This window comes from Parasteatoda tepidariorum, chromosome 1 (assembly GCF_982258835.1).
Source record: "Parasteatoda tepidariorum strain Cologne lab strain chromosome 1, Ptep-v5.0, whole genome shotgun sequence".
Taxonomy (NCBI): domain Eukaryota; kingdom Metazoa; phylum Arthropoda; class Arachnida; order Araneae; family Theridiidae; genus Parasteatoda; species Parasteatoda tepidariorum.
In genome coordinates, this window is record NC_141755.1 from 112,933,785 (window position 1) to 112,955,166 (window position 21,382).

At 26.2% G+C, this 21,382-nt stretch overlaps 1 long non-coding RNA gene across 1 annotated transcript in view; it reads right to left on the bottom strand.

Moving 5' to 3' along the window:
* Nucleotides 1–330: 330 nt before the first annotated feature.
* The window catches only part of LOC107448922 (uncharacterized), a 29,193-nt gene continuing 8,141 nt past the window's right edge, over nucleotides 331–21,382 (bottom strand). Inside the window, exons 6-13 of the long non-coding RNA XR_015428860.1 lie at nucleotides 20,885–20,949; nucleotides 15,803–15,932; nucleotides 13,581–13,715; nucleotides 11,422–11,595; nucleotides 9,520–9,590; nucleotides 7,198–7,266; nucleotides 5,549–5,665; nucleotides 331–778 (exon numbers count right to left, since the gene is read on the bottom strand). This is a non-coding gene — a long non-coding RNA (uncharacterized LOC107448922). The remainder of the gene's footprint in view (nucleotides 779–5,548; nucleotides 5,666–7,197; nucleotides 7,267–9,519; nucleotides 9,591–11,421; nucleotides 11,596–13,580; nucleotides 13,716–15,802; nucleotides 15,933–20,884; nucleotides 20,950–21,382) is intronic.

Genomic DNA, 21,382 nt, shown 5'->3' on the forward strand with positions numbered 1-21,382 from the left:
GTCTTTTTATAAAGAATGTTAAATTAATTTGTCTTTTTTAAGATAGTGAAAAAGTGCTCTCTGTTTAAGAGAGAAACCAGATGTCATATTAGAGATATCTCTAAATGCTGCGTCTGCTGTACTTCGGATACTCTAAAAAAACACACACACATCCAATAAATAAACTAATGGACAATAAAAATTTCTCACACAAATAATTAGAGGTAGGTGACAGTACTTTGAAACATTTACCAAGCATTTTTTTTTGTCATGTTATAGTTTAATTTCTCATTTCAATAAAAAAAATAAATGAAACACAGCTTAAATGTCATAAAACAAACATTAGAAAAATCAAGTTCATAAAATTTTATTTTATGGCTCTAAAGGAGAGTAAGATGTATAAAAAATAAAGCAAAATTTTGAAAGAACAAAAAACAGGGTATGATAAAAATGAATGGAGATGTACAGGAGATGTTAGTTTTTATATTTATATCAGCAGCAAATCGCAACACAGTGTCCTTCAGAAAAGAAACCTTAAGTGGTCAAAGCAAATATTCGTACAATGCATTAAATTATCCAATACCCTTTCTAAAATCTCACTGCTGATTCCTAAGCAAGGCTTTTTTTTCACTGTATAAAATTATGGTAGCATTTCTTCAGGAGACCAAACAATTGATTATTGCATGGTACTATATCAGATGTATATAGAGGACGGCTAAGAATTTCTCAGTTGATTTAAAACAGCGGAGTTCCGGGGAGTGTAAATGCTTGAGGCAAAAATCCTCCATCAACAATAATCCTGAAAGAGATAAGGAGATAATTTTCTGGAGGTGACAAAAAAGTTTAAAAAGAAGTATCATATTGGAACATACATACAGTAGGGGGACCGGAAAGTAATGTCGTTTTGGTGGATTTGATATTGGGTATCAAGATTTTATTTTTAATCAGTAATGTATTCATTCTCGTTAGCAACAACTTTTCAATGCCGGATCAAAAATAAATCTAAAAAAATGAATTGGTTTTTGAGACTAATGAATATCTAATGCACCGAAACGACATTACTTCCCGGTCCCCCTAAAACAAAAAAATTAAAATCGATATATTGAATTCAATTTTATGTAAATGTAAGTTATTGTTTTGTAATAAACGTATTATTTCATATAAAATAATTCTTAAATGTAAAATATTGAAATTTTAATCTTCAAATTCATTATTTAAGTTTCTCAAAAATTATATTTTATTCTTCAAAAAATGTTTAATGTAAGCCAAGTATTCAAATTCAATTTCCCAATAAAAATATATGCCAGTAATCTATTACTAGCTATTTACAAAGTTTTAGTGTAATACTAAATCGTTGGTTGAACTCCTATATGAACCACTGATTTGAAACCAAGCAGGTGTTTACACATTTTTTTATCTTTGGGTTGAATCCAACTACTCAACAGTCTTTTTTGAATTAATGGTTTAGTCAATGTGAGACATAGACTTGGTAGCAACATTTATAACAGGTTACATTCATAACAAGTCTTATTTTTGACTATGTACAAAAGAATTTAAAAAAAAAAAAAATGGCCCAGTATAGCTGAATATCATTTGCAGGTTCATGAAAGATTCAAGAAAACTAACCTTCGTTTGAAAGCCTTTTAACACAAGAAATACGAATCTTGGAAATTCAGTGCTATTGAAAAATAAAATAAGTTTCTTCATTCAAATATATTGACTTCATAGTTAACCAGATACCATAAGAGGAAGAAGTGGGTACTACTTTTCTAAAATCATATTTGTAAATAACACAATGATTCAGTTATAATTTTTTCATAATCCCAACAGCGAAGTAGGAAGATCAAATAAACTTTCCCTTTTATTTTGAAGAAAATTTCTTTATAGATAATATTCATTAACACAGAATAGAAATCGGATGAACTGTTTCTGAGGTCTAGGGACAAGTAAAGTAACCTTTTACAAAATCAAGTGTGACTTACAAGTAGTTTGTCTCAGTCTTGAACACACTTTCATCAGTATCAAAACAAATTGAAAACAATTTTAGAAATTGCTCAACTTAAAGATGACGAAGAATTCAAACATATATTTTGATAATTAGATTTCACATAGTTATTTTCATTCTTTCTTTTTTTATCTCAGATATTTAATGTATTAGAAGTAATAAATGGACATTGAATTTTACACTAAAAAGTCAGTAGAGCTATTCATGATTTTTAATGGATTGATTTTTGTTAAACAATCATGAAAATACAATGTTTTCTTACTTTTTCCTATAAAGCATCATTGCAACAATATGAAACAATAATATTTATACTTTTGAATTATTTAGATATATAATGATATTTAGAAATCAAGATGGTTTCTTAATGCAGTAAGAAGAATAAACAGTGATAAAAACTGAAATTAATTTCACAATTTTGTAATATAAAAATTTTTTGAAAACAAATCAGAGTGTAATATTTTGTTAAATCCTCTAACAATAACTGTATATTTAATTTTGATCATTAGAAAACACTTTAAATATTCCATAACTTTCTTTAACTGTACATTTTTCTTCTCTCATGACTATTTCTACTTCTGATCTCATTGTTTTCTTTGAACCTGGAATTCACCACACATACTGAGAATCAACAGAATTTCTTGAATTTTTGAAGAATATTGAAAGGGTATTTCAATTATTTTTTTCCAAATCTGTAAAAGGAGTGCATTATGGTGAAATATTGGGAAATAATATAGTGAAGAATGCATATTATTCTAACTATATCTAAGTTATATTTCCATTTTGTCACATAATTTATTAATAAGTGCAAAATTAAATCACTTTATTCTGTGCACTTCATTTGCACTTTTTGCAGAGCACCCTAAAATATACTGTAGGAATGCTTTCACTCACTACAGTTTTCCTTTTTATAAAAAAAATAGAGAACAATGTAACTAATGTGAATTATTCATAATAATATAATGAAATATTGTAATTGAGCAAAATTATCATAACATTATGAACAAAAACTTCTTTAAGGGCTCGTTTAAACATTTTGCAAAAATGCTAACTGACTGAATTTTAAGTTTTGAGAAACAATTAATGCAAATAATAATGTAACTTATAAATTGGTCAAATATAACATTTATTGCATTAATTAAGTTAATACATTACTACATAAAAACAGCAATTGCACAGAAATTAGTCAAAATAATTTACAGATTTGCACAGAATTTTTATTACAGATTTAATAACATATTTATGCAAATTTTTTATAAATCTTATAAATAAAAATAAATACTAGAAAGAAAAAAACGTTTTTCTGAAAATTGAAGTTATTACATATTATGTTTGTAGGGAGTGGATGTATTTTGAAGAGTTTCGTGACAAGTAAGAAAGATAGTATCTGAAATTAACAGTTATTGTTCACTTGTGACCTACTTAAGAATGAGAGATTATTAGGCAAGATTCCTTCATGTGCAGTAAGTTTCTCATTTGAAATATTTCATTACGTTTGAATGTTTTCTTTTAATAAACATGTCATAAAAGATCAATAATTAAAAAGTTCAATTGGTACTGATGCATTAAAAAATAATAAGTATCAATTATTTAATATTCTTTCATACCAATATTTATTTAAAATTTACAACTAAGTTCATGACTTCCTGAATAAATGTGACTTCCTTAATAAAGTGGGGTTGCAATAATTTTGAAACAAAAGCACAGTAAATATGCACATTTGTATTAAAAAGAAATTTTTTTCCTGAACTAAAGTAAAACAAATAATATTAAATTGAAAATACAAATCTTTCTATTATTCAAACTGATTACTTTAGAAACTGTATTAGTATTCATAGAAAATTGGATGTTCTTAGTACAAATAAATCAGGAATATCAGGACTAAAAGCTAAAAATAATGATAAACCATTTTTTTAGACAGGAATTCAGAAATTTGAGGACTACAGTCTTTGATATTATTAAACTTTATCATGTATTTAATCACATATTTAATCATGTATTAAATTTTATTATGTTAAAATTAATGAAAATAGTTTATACATTATTTATTATCAAACTATTAATGAACTATTTATTATCAAACTATTAATGAAAATAGTTTATACATTATTTATTATCAAACTATTATTATTAACACTTACTTTTAATATTTTACATGTAGTTCATGACATTTTTGTACCTTTTCATAAAATCATGATTATAAAATATATATGATATATTGCACTTAAAATATATTATAATTTGTATTGATTCAATGGATAAAAAAAAAGAAATATTTCATAAAATTTAATTAAATACTAATATTATAAATTTTATACAGCTAAATAATGATGCTAATTAAATAATACTTAAAAATATAGCATTTTATGTTACAGAAAAGTAAGGGGGAGGGGGAAATCATTCTTTAACTTATATTATTAAAATAAAATTTAAATGCTGCACTTATTTGCATGCTAAATGGATTTGTAAAATAATACTTTTTAAAGCATACTTAAATTATTCAGTTCGTCTTTTCCTTTTTTATTATTATTTTGTGAGCATATTTAAGGTGGATATTTTTGATTTGTTTATTAAAAACATTAATTAATATTTAATAGAATAGTTAAATGCTATGAAATACATTGAACTGATTCCCGAAATTTTAATTATGGGCTTAAGACATTGTTCCACAGATTGTTTTGTAAAAAATAACAAAACAAAAAAAAACATAGTTTAAACCAAGAAAATCATATTATATTTTTGATCCAGTTACAAAAAATAATAATTCCCTTTTTTGCACATATCTTCAGAGTTTATCAGGATATTTTTAAAAGATGTTCCCTAATTTTTATAAGAGAGCACTTTCATTTTGTGTCACTTGGCATACTTGAATTTGCTATGCATATTTCTAAATTGAAGTGGAAAAAATCCAAATATCTTGACACAAATTTTTTTCCCCATCTTTAAAACATATATTCTCCCTTAAAGCTTGATTTAATAAAAAGGTGATGATTTTATTCTCTGAAATTAGCTATTAAAAATCAGCCAATTGCATAATCCAGTTATTTTATCAGTGTTATCCCTGTATATATAAATATAGATATATATATATTTCCTACGGCAGGCACTGAACATTTGTTCTTCACCTTGGAAGAGGCTAGAAGTGTTGCTTATTCAACTTTACCCGGTGGGCACCTGTGAACCTAAGTCACGGAGGCGAGCAGCATTACCCACGCCACACTGCCACTATATATATATTATATATTTCTAAATCATTCAAAAGCTAGTTATAAAATCGGCAGCTTTTAAAAATTATAAGTCAAAATCGAATGAATTAAAATCGATAGTCAGTGGGTAATGTAATTACTGAAAGAATTACAGTAGAGTATGCTTTATAATGGAGAGAAATTTAAAATGCCTTTATAACAACAGTCTTCATAAGTTAAACGAAACTTTGTGCATTTCAGACAGCAAATTGGTCCATTCATCTACAACCCTTTTAAATTGCGTAAAAAAAATTAATTAATTAAAATTAAAAAATAAATTAAATGAAAAAAAGTAAAAAAAAAAGTGGATGGAGAAAATGACCTGTGACTAGCCATTCTGGTCAACTTCACTAAAATCTTTTTCACTTCCATTATGTTGTTGGAAAGGACCATAGACAATGTTACAGCATAATTATTTTTCTCTAAAATTTCTGCATCTCTAGAAATAATAAAATTAAAAAAGATTACATAAAGATTCATTATAGAGAGTACAATAGAAAGTAAAAATTAAACAATTTTAGTAAATATATTAGAGAAAGATAAATTTACAGATATTTCAGAAAAATCAATATGCAATATTATCATTATTGATAGTAACAAAACAGAATATGAAACTTAAGTAAATATATTAAAAAACAAAAAATTTAGAGAAGTTTCAGAAAAATCAGCATGGAACATTATGATTAATGCTTCAAAAGTATTGTTAGTTTGTTTTTAAAGTTTTTATATTTCTAAAAAAAAATAATTTTGTGCTTTTAAAATATTTTTCAAATTCTTAATAACTTTTTATATAACTTTATATAACTTTATATAACTTTTTATATATTAGAGAAAGATAAATTTACAGATATTTCAGAAAAATCAATATGCAATATTATTATTATTGATAGTAACAAAACAGAATATGAAACTTAAGTAAATATATTAAAAAACAAAAAATTTACAGAAGTTTCAGAAAAATCAGCATGGAACATTATGATTAATGCTTCAAAAGTATTGTTAGTTTGTTTTTAAAGTTTTTATATTTCTAAAAAAAAATAATTTTGTGCTTTTAAAATATTTTTCAAATTCTTAATAACTTTTTAAGCCATCATTGAAAGTATTTGTTACCTGTTTTTATAATTTTTTTTAACTAACATACAATGAGCAGAATTTTAAGCAGATGCATTTTAAAGAGTAATTAATTTTATTTGCAATAGCAATTTCATAAAAAAAAAAGATTAAATGTCTATTTCTGGTGTCATGAGTAATAAACTGCATAAAATGAAATCTACGATCGCATTAAATTTCTTCAAGAACCTGAGAATGCAAACATACTAATTTACTTTAAGCTGTACATAAACTTTTTTTAATGATATTTACATAGTTAACTGAATCAATATTTACCACATGTGTTTCTTCAAATCAGCTACACTTGATGGTAAGCTTCATAACTTACGATGCGTTCTGAAATAGAAGTCAGGTATTAGAAAAATAATGGTATAGGAGAGGTAAAAACTCAATAAAACATTTAAATATGTAACATCTATTTGAAACGCTAAAATATATAGCAAATTTTCTGTTATTATCTTTATTTTCCCATAAAAATACAGATTTGTTCATAGAATAATAGATTTCAGTAGTATACAAGCTGTTTCTAAAAGAAAAAAAATTCCTCTGATTGGAATGGAGAAAAGGAAAGTATCATTTAAAGAGATTAGAAAATTGACGAAAGTGACAGAAACTTATGAACTCATTACACCACTACATTTTTTGAGACAGAAATCCCATTGACTATAATATCTTCATTTTTTTTAAAACTATTTTTACAGAATATTAAATAGACATTTCATATACAATATGTATGAAGGAAAAAAACTTTAAAAAATGCAAACATTTCATTCTTTTACAAAATAAAACAAAGAAATAAATATGAAAGGGGGACTTGATGATAGAGATCTTTTAAAAATGATGTAACTTCAAGATACTTACTTGTTGAAGTAATCAGGCAATGTTAAAAGAATTTCATAAACAGCTGCAGCTTTATTTAACTTGTCAGTTCTAGGAAAAAAATAATAAGATTGATATAAAATGACACCAGATTTATGCATACATAATTTTAAAAAAACATTTCGATTCAATCAAATGTAAATTAACAAATTATAGCATAGAAATACATTAAAATTTATCACTAATAAAACTAGTTATCGATAATCAATCACTAAATAACTAAGTGTTAAAAATATTCAGTTAATTTACAAACTTTTAAATAAACTCATAATTATTACATGCATTTGCAATTTTGTTTGCAAACTGTAATGTACCTCTTTATTTCCTAATTTAAATTTCTAATCACGTATTTATAATATATGTGTAAATTTACCTACGACAAATCAAAAACATTTTGCTTCATTTACAGATATCTCTAAGATTTGTCTCTGATGAAACATGTTATAATCAGACTCACTCTAAATAAATAGGTGCAACACATATTTAATTAAAGTGCAAAAATTTTACCTAATTATGCTACACATATCCAGTTCAGTCTACAGACAATAAATTGTAACTAAATTTAACTCTATATTATACAAGTGGGAATTTATTTATGGATAATTTAAATATAAATTCTCACACAGATCATTCAGAGATAAATTATGATTTGTCTCTAGAAAGACAAGTAATTCTTATACAAGCTCTGAATAAGCAGGTATTGAACGATAAAATAAATTTAAAAATTAGTTAACAAACATCTATCATCTGTAAAGGTGTGAAAAATTTTATAATATTAATAAACATCCCTATATTTTTTTAAATTTAGTTTTTGCTATTTAGTAAAAGACACTCCACAGAACCTTCTTTTTTAATGAGATATTGGAAAATTCTGCTACTGGCCAATTGCAGCATTTTTATCAGTGGCCACTTTTTAAAACATGTGATCACTCTTTAAAAACTCAAAATGTTTAACTATAAAAAGAACTGTTGATATTAGTAATGTGAATGGAGAGCTGAGTGTAGTGAGTTCGATCCTGGAGGCAGACAAAACAACTGACGTATATATGTAGCAAGGTGCAAGTTAAATCTAGTGAGGCTGAAAGTCCGCTCGTCGGTTGTCGTGAGGACGTTTGGTGGAAAGGGTACCAGCTCAGAAAATGCCAAAGTCGCCTGATCATTACAAAATTACGTGCTATTCCTACCATGGCTATTAAAAGATAAAGCCCTGAAAATGGGTGAATGGGCATGGGTGGATGATGGTGAGGTTAATAAAGAAAGGCATTTTGAAACATTTCTCAAAATATAGTAAGTAGTACACAATCCATTTTTTAAAATATTTAAAAATTGTGAGAATCAAGCGAAATATAAAGTAATTTTCAGAAAAATATATTCATAATAATTTCATATTAAAGAGAGAAAAATTAAATGCACATAGGATGTAGCTTTGATGAATAAAGTTGCAATCGGTAGACAATTTTTCAATTGTCACTTGTTATATTTAGTTGCCTTCTGGCTGGTAGCAACTGTTAATTTTATCGTATACTATTGCCTATATTAATATTCAAGCTGAATCTCCTTAAAAATGCCTAGATTCAAATGTAATTTTTTAACAAGTAAATCACTTCAGAAATGAACATTTAATGCATTTCTTTAGAGTGACGCAATTAATAATATTGCCAATGTCGTAACACATTTAATTATGCTATTACATAATTAACCACTGTGTGCCATGACAAAGTTTTTACAGTGGCATATGCTAACTTATCAAAAAACTTAAAAACCTGAAAAAGTCATCTTCATTAACTATACCAAATTTTACATCATTAGGCTGTCAAATATTTTTGTAGACATTGACAAAATACATTTGTAAACAATTGTGATTGATTGAGAACAATCAAACTAGAACTAAATGCAACTAAGAACTCATCGCAATATAGATAAATTTTGCAGAAAAACTACTAAATCGAAAGCCATATTAATTCACCACTACTAGTTAATAATTATTTAAAATCAAATGTTTCAAGCATAAAGTGCTTTAGGTGTACCAGTGATCGTTTGGTTTTTAGGATACACAGCTCAGCTACTGTAGTATACACCCATCTTCAATAAGTTAAATGATTTCATAAAGAGTTTAAAATGTTTCATTAAATGTTTTTAACTTTATTTTAAGGTTAAAAAAAAACTTGCACAAAACTGTTTGTTTTTAGAGCTACCACACTTGTCTTAATCAAACACCTAAAATGAAGACATTTCATGGAAAACTTAATATGAATAAAAATATGAATAATATGAATAAATACGATATGAATAAAAAATACTTGCCTCTCGCGTGCATAAACACAGTGAAGTCCAAGAAAAACCATGTCATCCAATTCACACAAAATTGAACATGTCTAAAAAAGTATTCTAAGATAAGCATTTTTAGGTTAAAAAAAACAATTGCAAACTCATAAAAAATTACCTTACATTAAGTTGAAAAAGTTTCTTAAACTAAAATAAGATAAGAAAGCATTTAAAAACTTTGTATGGTAGACTCTCAATTGTCGGGGATGATCGGGGAATGCCATTTCTCTGATAAAGTTACATACCAAAGGATGTAATTGTATAAAAAATTTTAAAAAATGAATTACACAAAATACAACATTTTTTATGCATTAGGACAATAATAATTTAATTAATTTTAAAAGAAAAGAATACAAATTTGAAAGTAATTTATATTTTCTAGAGCAAACATTTATTCGAGATGAAGAAGAGGTAGCCAATGCAAAAAAAAAAAAAAAAAAAAAAAAAAATGTGTATAACTTTTTATAACAATTTTTAAACACATTGAAACATGTCAGTTTTGGTTGGTGAGAGACAATTAAAAATCCACTCTGATCGGTTTGAAAAAGTTCCCCATGAAAAAAAATTGCAATCGCCGAAAATTGATCACAGGTCACCCATTGGCAACAATGGTCTTGGCATCATTTTTTTTCTAGCTTCAACTCTAACCTTTGGAATCGTTCCATCAGTTTGGGACCCTCTTCATGTGTGATACTCACCTGAATTAGTATTGAAAACGATCCACTTTGAACTGTAGGTTAGAATTTCTAATTCTTAATTAAAACAAAAACATCATTCGAATTATGAAATTCTCTTTTATTCACAACTCAAGAAGTATTTAAGGGATCTCTCTGGTACTATATCTCAAAATTAAACTCACCAACTTAATGCATTTGAAAGTTAAAAGTGAAAAAAACAATTGTAAAAAATTATCAAACATCAGCAGTCGCCATAGCAACATGTTCACTATTACTCTTCAACACAGTTGAAAAATGTGATGACGTCCAAATAAGGTGCGCATGCCATCAAACCCAAAACAACATCCACTTTGCCAATGGGTAAAAATAAAAAGTGGGTTTTTTATCCTACATTCCTCATCTTTAAGGTCATCCCTAATAACTACTCATTTGAATAATCAAGATCATGGTTAACTGAGAATTATATTTATTACTTTAAGACAAATGTAATGTAAAATAATGTTTTCAAAATGGTGGTGGCTCAGAGAATAGATCACTCGCTTCCTAATGAGGTAACCCAGGCTTGAATCTCAGAATTAGAAATTTAATACGAGTACTGCTTCTAGTATGCACCAACTATGGTACAAACATTAACTATCCGCAGTGATGGTAGACCAATCATTTCCTCTACGTGTAATGCAAACATGGGTTAGTTGCATCAAGAAGTCCTCCACGAAAGCTAATTTGTCCAAATTCTTGATCCAAACCCTTATCTTCTGAATTAGTTTTAAAATTACAAAGAAAAAAAATAACAGAGTTAAAAATTGAAAGTCATAAACTCAGAATTGGACCTGCTATTCAACACCATATATAAAATAAAATATTCACGTCATTACTATTGTACAGATCTCAGGAGAATTTCTCCAGTCAAGTTTCACAATGCGAATGGCATTATGGCTACAAGAGAAAGTCACTTCCAAGAGGGGTGTGGGATGGATATTGTTATTTTGATCTTGGCACAGAATTGACACTTATGTTTCCCCACTGCACCCCATTGGAAATGTGCTCTCACATGTTACAATAGCAGCAGACTGCTCTAGACTTTTAGTCTGGAAGAGTTCTCTTGAAACCTGCACAGTATGAACAGTTTTAAAATAAACATAAATACATCAAGTTCAATGACCCAGTAATAATCATTAAAAGAAATATTAAAAACAAAAATTACCTCTGATTTTAAACTTTCGATAAACACCTTGCAGTAACTGAAATAATTACTTGACATATAGAGAATGCAATTTTTGAGGAGAGGTTTTGCAGATCCTGAACTATATTTTTCACACTAATTGACTTAAGGTACAAACCATGAATACAAATGAGCAATGAAGTTTTCTTTTGATGTCTAAAATTAAAAAAATACATAGCATATAAACCATTAAAAATAAATATAAAAATAAAGTAAACTATAGTTTTACTAACTAAGGCAAACAACGTTAAAGAGCACAAAAATATTTAGAGCACATAAATATTTTTGTGCTCTTTAACATTGTTTGCCTTAGTTTGTATTTTAGCACAAAGGTTGTCCACTTGTGTATTTATAGTTTTACTGCTGAAAATCAACATGGTTTTACTTGAATCTGGCTACAAACATTCAGAAAAAAAATTTCATTGACCTTTACTTCATTTCCTCAGACCGATATTAACAAATTTCATTAATTTTTATTATTGATAATAAATTTTATAATTGATTTTCCAGTTCTGCCTTATTTGTGCAGATAAATTACAAAGAAATTTTAGTTACTCTTGAAGTTTAAAATCTAAAATGTTGGAATCATCATGAAAAAATATCAAATAATAACAAATAACATGGCATATTAAAAAACAAAATCAATATATAATATAAGTTATTGAAATATCCACGTGAAAAACATTTGTTGATTCTTATCATAAATATCTGTAATGAAAATCAAGTTTCGGAAATTAAATATTTTAAATATAAAATATTTTAAATATTAAATAAAAAAAAAATACTTCCATGAATAAAGGAGTGCATCAGCAATTTTTGGAATAAAACCAAAAACATTTCTTACTAGTTTATTTATCAATACAAAGTGAAAAAAAAACCCATAGCTTCAGAAAATTTCCTAAGAAAAAATTCCCCTACTCTAACCCAAATAAAAGCTTGCCCTTGATTTTTGAATATTATAATAGAATTCCCTGTAGTTGTTTTTTCTAATTTTCTTGCTCTTTAGCCATCCCGTCTAATTAAAATTCTTAGTATCTTTACAGTTTTGCTTGATATATAATAAGTAAAAGAAATAATAACTGTACTTTTATTGTTGTAAATAAGAGACACTAAATGAACAATACCTAATTAAAGTAATTATTTCTTTGTTTCTCCTATTTGTCCCTTAAATTCTTAAAATTTATGTTTGTAAAATACAGGAATCCAAACCTACAATGGTTCTTTTCCTTTTAAGAGGAGCTACTTTATCTTAGTTTCCTGTAATGATATTTAAATACAAAATAAAGAAGTTTATCCCAAATTTATAAGTCAAATTTTTCTAGAATATAGATTAACTTTCTATACATTCAATTACAACGCAATTAATTTAATAATTCAATATATTTAATTGTAATATATAAGTTTCAGAACAAGGAAATTAATTTGTTCACAAAAAGAAATAATTTTTCAATAAAAATTGTTACATAATTTTTATAGATGATGTAATTTATTTTCAACTACATATTTGTTCCTATTTTTTTTTAATTGATTTTATAACTAAACTGAAAATTATTCTTAAAATTAAAAAGTACAGAGATTAAAATTTGCACTAAAATCACATTAATCATGTGAGACTTATCTCTAAATAAATTGAACAATTAAATATAACGGGTTCAACGAATATCTCATTACTGAAGTATTCTGCATCAATAAACTCGAAAGTTAATGATCATCCTATTAATGCTTTAAAATTTTAACTTTTAAATGCTCGACTAGAAATTTTTTTAGACTTCTAGAAAACTTTTTGTGCCGAACAAAAAGATTTTGCTAGACATTAATTTTGGCTGAATGAAAACAAAAAAGAAATTTTTTTGTCTTTTCTAATACTAATATAAAAATATTTTTCTTGATGTGATTCTGAAAGAATACAATGGATATCACAGGGTTAAGATAAAAATAATATAAATTGCTAAATGTTTGAAATAAAATATTTTTCACATTAAAATGATAAACAAAGAAAACAATTATGAATTGTAGTAAAGAAATAAAAAAGCAGTAGTAATAAATCTTAATCCAATCGAATAAATTATTATATAAATTCTTTTTCTTTCTAGGACGTAATTAATACATTTTTTAAAAAAAATAGCAAATTGATTACTTACTGTGGACATAATGAGCTTAACTTTTTCAGAGTCACTCAGTTTTTGAAAATCAGATAAATTTAGGTCTTTTTTTATTCCACAATCATAAATTAAAATTTCTGAAGTCTTCAAATCATCATACAATTTATCCACACCCTAAATGATGACAAAGATAATTTAGCATATGGTTGGGAAAAAAAAGTTCAGTCTTCTTCATTATAGTATCATTACAATTAAACAAATCGTGAATTGAAAATAAATATGGTTATAAGCATAAAAAAGTAACAAAGCTATTAAATATTATGTAAAAGTAATAAATATAATGTGACACGAAATTCACGTAAAACATATTTTAATATGTTTTCATACAAAAAAAAAGATTTTACATATTAAACTGAATTTAAGAAAAAAAATGTGACCACAATTCAGATGCTTTAAAAATCAACATTCAATGAAGTATTAAAACAACCATTTTTTTTCTCAAAAACACTTCCAGCTTTCATAACTAAAATTTATATCAGTTGTTTAAAGTTGATAACAAGAAAAATGTTAAATCATGTAACATTTGATCTATAATTATAAAATAAGAGGCACCTCTCTTAGAACTCCCGCTAACCTGAGAAACATTAAACTGCTAACAAAACAAAAAATTCTAAGACAACAAGAAACGTTTTACAGGAGCCTGATATCATATGACCCTTCCTAGGGCTATCAAGATTTTATGTTTCAGATTGGACACAAGTTTCTACAGATTCACTATATTGGACTTGTAGACTCTCCTAACTGCATTTTGAGTGAGAAACACGTTGACATGAATGATCTTTAGAACGGTTCCGCCACCCAGGAAGCCTGCTTTTATTGTATTTCAAGAAACACTCCAACCTTGAAGATATCTCTTTTGGCATTCAATTGAAAAACTTATGCTTCATAAGCAAATACAAGGTTGTAATTAAAAAAATAATTAAAAAATTAACTCGAAAGAAATTATGATACACGATTCATAATCTACTTTCACAAGCTACACAAAATAAAAGTTAAAGAAATAAAATATGGGAATAGAATTAATGTTAATGTAAATAATATTGCTTATTATCTGCACAAATAATGATGAATCTAAACAATATGCTAAATAATAACTCAGAAAGATATTATCAGTATGTAACTAACACATTTACATCAACCTTCTTCAATGGAATCTTCATCAAGGTATCCTTTTAAAATTTGAGAGGTCTCAAGTTTAGGCTTCACATATTTCTTTTTTGATCTAGTTACACACTTAAAGTAAATATTTACACTTAATTGTCGAAATATAAGATGATTGGGCTTCAATGAGTATGGTAAATCTTTCATAAAAGCATGCATGATTGCAATGCTTTTTCGTAATTATCCCTTGTTAGTGATAGTAAAACTGCCTTATGTTTTATTCTCAGATTTTAATGTTTTATTCTTGTCTTTCATAAAATATTTTGCTCACACCAAATATTTACCATTAAAAAAATTCCATTTTGTAACAATAAAAGCAATAGATTTAAAATTTTAATATCCTTAATTGAAGAGTTGAATGCCACCTTTGGCTACATGTCTGAGGCTGTAGCAAAATAGAAAAGAGAAGTCCAGCTCTTCGAATACCTAACTAAAGCATGAAACTGCTCAGTACGGTATGCTATACCAGAACATCAACTTCAAGGCAGAGCAACATACACTGATTAAGCAAAGCATCAAATGTACTAAGATCCTACGCATGAGTAGGCAAAATGCCGGGGTGTATATTACCTGAATCATTTGTTGTTTAGGTATGGAGACTCCCACTAACCACCCTTTTATTCTATTTCAATATGCACTAGCAGATATAACAGCATGAATGATATAACATAATTTTAAAAGAAATAATTTAATAAAAAGTACAGCACTGTTTATAAAAAAATGCAAAAACAAACCAAAAATAAAAAGAGAAAGCTTAAAAAAATCAGCAGTGGTTAAGGGTAGAGGCGGGTGTAAACCCGTTTCAAGAAGAGTTCCTACTGTTGTAACCCAAAATGTTTCCTCCTCTGCACTGTAAAACCATAAAGAGACTAGTTTATATTGTGTCTATAGAAGCTAGCCATTTTTTCCTATGTAGATTATTTGGCTGTAGACTCCTCACCCCTTCTGTGCACACCTTTGAGGGCGTTACGAGGGAAAAATTTCCCTAAAAATTAAACATTATTGATAATAAAAACATAAGAGTGTATTAAAATGTTTACTTGTATGCTCCTTTGCATTCCAAGTTTCAAAAGTTGAAGAGCATTATCTACAAGTCCAGATCTTGCTTCAATTTGCTGTGCTCTTTCAATAAACCATTCTGTAACTACTTCAGATAATAATGAATAATTTCTGGAAATAAAAATAAAATCACTTTTAAGTTAGTTAGAATTCTATAAAATAAAATTAATTACATCAGAGAAATTAGAAAAAGCTTTAATTCAATCTTTTCTTAATTAAATGTTAATTAAAAATTCACTAAGTTCTCATTATCTGTAGTAATTGTGATTGTACCTAGTTTAAGAAATCAAAATATTTGGATAATAGAAGTAACATTGTTTTTAAATCTATTTCTAGCAGTTAACAATAAAGATATTTTATTTTTAAATCTGTTTGCACTACTCTCCTAAATAGCAGCGTTCCTTCTCTCTTTTTTTTTTTTAAATAAAACATTTGTACAAAGCTGCATCCAATTCTGAATCATTAACTGATTTCAATGTTTTGTATTCCTTAGTAAGAACTTCTCCTGATTCCATTTGCACTATGATAATAAATTTTTTCTTGCACAAATAACACAACATTTTTTGACAGCAGAAGTAGGTGCCATAATGGTCAAAATAAACAAAGTAATATTATAGAAGAGTGTTGAAGCTTCAAATAATTTTCACTTAACTAAATTTTCATTTTCGATAATTACAATCAGATTTATCATATAAAGATAAGCGTTAAATACACAAATGTTTTTTCTCCATTTTTGAATCCTGATTTTTTCATCATAAAACAAGATTAATATGACAGTTAATTAAAGTAAAAATTGCAAAAAGTAGAATTGCAGTAACATCTTGTTGTTCCTCGGTACAATTTTACTTGAATCAATTTTATATCATAAAAAAAAATTTAATTCTTTAAGGCACTATATTAAGAAAATATACATTGCAGATACATTAATCTTAATTGGTTATAAAAACAGTCAATGTAGAATTGCAATAAATGAAGGAAATATGAGCTTTTACATCTGAAAATTCCCTGTAATATTTATTGGATATCAATTAATTAGGAATGCAAGAAGAAAGACAAGAATTAAAAAACCTTAATAAATTAGAAACTCCAATGTAATCTAACCAGTGAAATATTCTACTCTTTTAGAGAACAAACTAAAAGCATTTTCACTTCCAAATAAAAAATAACGTTATTCAGTACTGCCTCATCTTTACAAATTCTGACCAGGTCAGTTCATAATGCTTTAGTAGATCTGGTTTACTAGTAGAGATACGTCTGGTTGTGGTGCTAATGCACTACATAATGTATTTAGATTAGGACCATTCACTACACTTTATAAGTTAAAATAGGTAATTCCGTTTGGTCTTAAGGCAAAGAAACTGATTGTTTTAGAAAAAGAAAATTTTTTTATTGAAACCAAAAGACACATATCAAAATTTTATGTCATAGAACAAGTTTAATGCTTTTAAATTCAAGACATAAAAATATTGTAATAATACGTTTTGCTAAAATATACTTCTTGTGTTTTAAAAAGCATTCTTTTACAGCAAAAGACAAAAACATTAAAACATACGCAAATGTTAGAAAATATTCACAAACATCCTCTCTATACTATCCAAAGATACAATCATTTTTTTTAACAAATCTGAATCTTTATTTTCTTAAAACTAAAATATTTAAAACATTTTGTCTTTTACCAATTAAAATTCAGTTTTTTTTTCTTTAAAAAAAGAATTATTACTAAAAAATTTACTTTCTATCACAAAAACATTTGCTATGATGACATCCATAGCTTAGAAATAAAAGTAACACTCAGGGTGGCCACTCAAATCAGATTTCAAATTTCCCTGATTTTTCCAGATTAAAATCTTAAAATTTCCAGGTCCGTGTTTTCTTTTTTCTTTTATTATAAAGTGTAGGGTTTGTACAAGAAAAGTGTCTGTATTATAAAATATTTTATGCAAAATGTCATTTTTTAAAACATATAATCTTGAGGGAAAAAATTTTTTTTGACAAGATTTTGTTTTTTAATTTTTTAGTGCAACATTAATTTTTTAATAATTAAGACCGGTGGAGAAAATAATATGTTTAGCTGGTAGAATATATTGTTTTTATTGAATAAAAATTTTTTAATGTGTTACTTTAAGTAGTATTTGCTCAAAGTGTACCTGCAAAATGGCAAAAACAGAATGACCAATAAAACCTTGGATAAGCATTGTTTAATATATTTTCTTTAAGCAATGGAAAACCGTTTCAGGTTTTTATATATCAACAAATTTTTATAATTACAGTGGCTTCCAAAAGTGTTCGTTCACTTATAACTTTTATTGAAATGGGAAATAAAAATTCAATAATTAAAATGAATATTTCACAATGGGTATTTGATTATAAGATGTATAATCTAATCTTAGCAAAACGGCATGGAAAATTTTAAAAACAAAGCAAAATTAAATTTTTAAGATATCAATAGTCAAATAGCAACAAAAATTTTACCCCACGAAAGTCATCGTACAGTTAAATGTTTTCCGATTTCAGAATTAAAATTATCGTCAATTGCTTGAATTTTTTTATTTAATTGTTTTTCATTTAATTTTTTATTTATTTATTTGCAATTTAGTATGTAACTTATGATAGCAAACTTATAGCAAAATTATATTTTAATTTTTGCTCGCTAACTCCATAATATTTTATTTCATCATTTAAAAATGCCTCGTGGTCGTAATAAAACAATAGACCAAATTTGATTATATGTCATCATAAGAGGTATATCACTAATGAATACGTTAAATTAGTTTATTGTGTCCTATGGTAATATGTGATAAAATGCTTAAAAGAAGGACTTCATATCAGAGATTAAAATTATAAAATTGGTGGAAAAATTCATGAATTTCCAATTGAGTGTTATAAAAGTTTGGATAAAATTTTAAAAAAATATTCTGCACAAATTTCACCCGACAAAAAAAAAACTAGTTACACGTATTTACAAACTTATAAAAGCTATTGTAGATGCGAAAGGAAACTCTACTAAATGTTAAATTAAACGAAAAATTAGAATATTTACTAATAGACAGGTTTTTTTTTTTTTTTTTTTAGTGTGATAAAGTTTTTGTCATTTTTTGATGATTGATTTCTTAAAAATAAACTTTTCCTTTGTTTTTAAAATATTCCATACAGTTTTGTTAAGATAAGAATATATTTTTTATTATTAAATATTCATTCTGAAATATTCTTTTTAATTAATGGATAATCTTATTTCATTGACAGTCATAAGTGTACCAACACTTCTGAGAGTCACTGTAATTACATTTCAATATAAAGCTGTACTGTATACTGCATTATACTGTATTTTATCTTACCAATGCTTTTATAAAATTCATTGATCATATTTTCTTTAAGCCAATATTTCAAGTCAAATTTTTAAATAATGTTGTTTTGAGATAGCATTATTATTTTAAGAGATTCAGTATACAAAAATAAATGTCACAAATGTGAAATTGTCTAATTTTTTGTTCCATACACTATCGGGGGAGAAAAAGATAAAATTTCTTAATTTTATACTTTTTTGATTTTTTTTTCTTACTTGAAATTAAAACATTTAAAGAATTCCAATCTAAACACACAGCTTCTTAGTTTAGCGTTTAGCATAGTTAATTGTTTTTGTGTTTTAAGAACTAGAAACTTGTACAGCACGCAACTAAAACACTAAGTTTCATTTTCCTTCTTCCGACTAAACACATATGAATAAAAAAAATTATATTTTATGTTTATACATCATTTAATATGTTTCCTATATAGTACTTAGTCATTGTCAGCTTTTTAGGGATAGTTTGGGAAATATCATGTCTGGTATACAAGCAGCATTTACAAACTTTCGATATTGTGATAACCATACAATTCGAATTTTGAATCAAAAATCAAATATTTACCAACAAAAAAGTAAAATTAAAATATGCTATAAAAGGTTAAAATGAAATAGAAAAAATTAGCATTAATGCAACAACACTGCTGTCAGCAATTGTAAAAACATGTTTGATTGGTTGGTTTGCTGAGAAAAAATAATTTACAGGTTTCTTTGACTGGGAGTACAAAAGCTTTCAGAAAAAGAGTGCAATATAAAATCTATTATTATAAAATTATAATCAACTAATTTTTGGAGAATTTTATTAAGTTAAAAATACAAAAACATTTTGTCAAAATGGAAAAAAATTACCACCACAGCATCGGAACAAACTTGAGCCATAAAAAGATTCAGCCTACGGACAAAATTTAAAAACAGAAGGAAATATCTTTACCCCTTCTTCCACATCCAGCACAATCTTTGCTTTTCCTAAATTGCACAGTCCCATAGTGATCAAAGGTTTCTACATTTGTTTAGCAACCATGGGAGAATTTTATGTGACATTCTAGTTTAACAGGGTTATAATGGAGCAAATTTCAATGCAAGCAAAGTATAGCTAAGTTGAAGACATTTTAACTGTTTGGAGATACATTTCCGTCTAAAAAATGTGGGTATAATGGATGAAATAATTTAAATTAAGAAAAATAGTAAATAATTTAAATTAGTGAAATAAAAAAATATCTCAGAAAAAATTTCCAGCTCTTCTTTAAACTTCCCTAATTTTTCCAGGTTTTCATCCTAATTTCCCTGATTTTTTCCAGTACAAAAAAATTCCCTAATAATTCCAGGTTTTCAAGGTTTCTCAGGTGGATGGCTACCTGAACACTATAGTTAACACTAAGTTCTTATGGTTTCAATTATCAATATTATCAGTATATCAATGTAGTTAGTTAAATTTCTTCTTATCAAATTATTCATATAATTCTTCTTCGAAATTATATATAACAGCAGATGCAAAAAATTCTTTTTCTTCTACTTATGATAAGATCCGCTATTTATGGTAGTATACACTTTGAAAACCACAGAATTAAACCAATGCATAGTTTCGCATTTAACAAAAATAGTGTTTTTGAAAATTCTTGAATTTAACAGAATAAAAGTATAAAAGATATTAAATTATATTGACACATATGCGTAACATTATTAAGCGTATATATAATATAAGTAACCAAAAAAATTATAATACCTATATTTCACTAGCCCTTTGTTTTTTCATAAAATTCTTCTATGTATTCTTTGGGGTTAACAATCCTAGAAAAAATTTATCGGTATTAACAACACCACAACTGATTTTTTTAAAGTAAATAATAGCAAAAATAAATTAGTACAGTTAAAAATGCCTTATGTTTATTAGCATAGAAAAAAAGGAAAATGAAGCTTAAAATTTTATAAAATGGATTTCATTCTTCCTAATTAAAAATATTTTAAACTTATTTGAAAAAATTAAATAATTGAAATTTTCACTGAATAGAAGGACCAAAGTTTTTCTTTTAAAAATTTATGTAAGATCCATTTTAAATCTTAAAATTAAAGTTTATTTGCTGATTTGAACAGGAAATCTGACTTAGAAAGTACATTAATATTTATTATTTTGAAAATACTCATAATTAGTAATAACATAACAACAGAACAAAGTTTAAAGTAAATGAATACATTCTTAAAATAGTTTATGCATTTCGATTGA